The sequence below is a fragment of the Callorhinus ursinus genome, unplaced genomic scaffold, assembly GCF_003265705.2.
Source record: "Callorhinus ursinus isolate GAN/ISIS: 27379988/994484 unplaced genomic scaffold, GSC_fseal_2.0 scaffold4, whole genome shotgun sequence".
NCBI lineage: Eukaryota > Metazoa > Chordata > Mammalia > Carnivora > Otariidae > Callorhinus > Callorhinus ursinus.
In genome coordinates this window covers 10,874,784-10,875,951 of record NW_027397066.1, presented here as the reverse complement: position 1 = coordinate 10,875,951, position 1,168 = coordinate 10,874,784, and the positions used below count along the sequence as shown (strand labels likewise).

The window sequence follows — 1,168 nt, the reverse complement described above, 5'->3', positions numbered from 1 at the left end:
CCCTAAGCCACACCTGCCAGGAGTAGGATGATAATGCAACAGTAAGGAAAAGGCATTTTTGAATCAGAGCTCACACACAGAAGAATTACTATGACTCCAATCCCTTAACTTTCCTTCCTCCCCCTTCAGGATCCCTGAAAGTTCACATATTCTTTTGGGTGAATGACAAAGTGCTTTCCTAGTAGGTCAAGGACTGATTTCTATTTTCTTCCTTGTGGCTATAGCCAGAACTGCTGACCCTCTTGGATTCAACTTTCGAGACCACAGGCCCTTGATTCTAACACTCACTGCAGCTCTGTAGCTTTGGTTGGGGTGGGAAGCCGGCACTTCTCTGGAGTTAAATCTGTCTATTTAGCTCCTTGATGTAGCAGTGCTACAAGTTCAGTTTTCTTATGGGATTTTTTTTAAAGAGTTTTGGAACAAGTTAACCTAGATCTAATTCAGAGAACATTTTAATGGATCCATCTTTTTTTTTCTCTTTAAGGTATATTATTATTATTATTATTTAGTACGTACTTGCTATGTGCCAAACTTATTTCTTCTTTTTTTCTTTATGAATTTTATTTTTCAGTTGAAAATATGGAATGCTTCTCAAATCTGTGTGTCATCCTTGCACAGGGGCCATGCTAATCTTCTCTGTATTGTACATGTGCTGCTGAGTGAGCATTAAACATATTTCTTCTTTAATACTTAGTGATCCTAACAAATCTATCCATTTTATGGGTGAGGGATCAAAGGCCCAGAAAAGAGCTTTGCTCAAAGACAAGTAATCCTCTCCCTGTCCCTCAGTCTTACTCCTACGGACCCAGGCTGGATTTTCAGCTCGGGCATTCATCAAGTTCTAAAGCAAAGAGGTTTGCTGGTGGCCTTTGGGGCTGTCTACGGAGCCTTGTTGGCAAACATATTAGGTCTCACCTCTTCCTCAACACAGTTTGCCTTATTCCACTGTACTGTCTTCATTTGTTGAGGGGCCTTTGATTGGCTGAACTGTGAAGAAGCACTCCATCCTTTTCATCTCTGGAGTCTTAGAGCCCAGCTCAGGGTCTGGCCGATTGTAATGAATTAACCTATTGGAAAATTATGAGGATGAGACATACTCTGACTCTTTGCTCTAGTCTATGATAGCAATCTGATCCAGGTCCCTAAGGAAGTGTACCCGAGTAGACCT

The 1,168-nt window shown here is 41.3% G+C and overlaps 1 pseudogene; it reads right to left on the bottom strand.

Annotated features, from left to right (window-relative positions):
* Positions 1-573: 573 nt before the first annotated feature.
* LOC112836135 (U6 spliceosomal RNA) lies at positions 574-667 on the bottom strand (annotated as a pseudogene).
* Between the last annotated feature and the right edge of the window lie 501 nt (positions 668-1,168).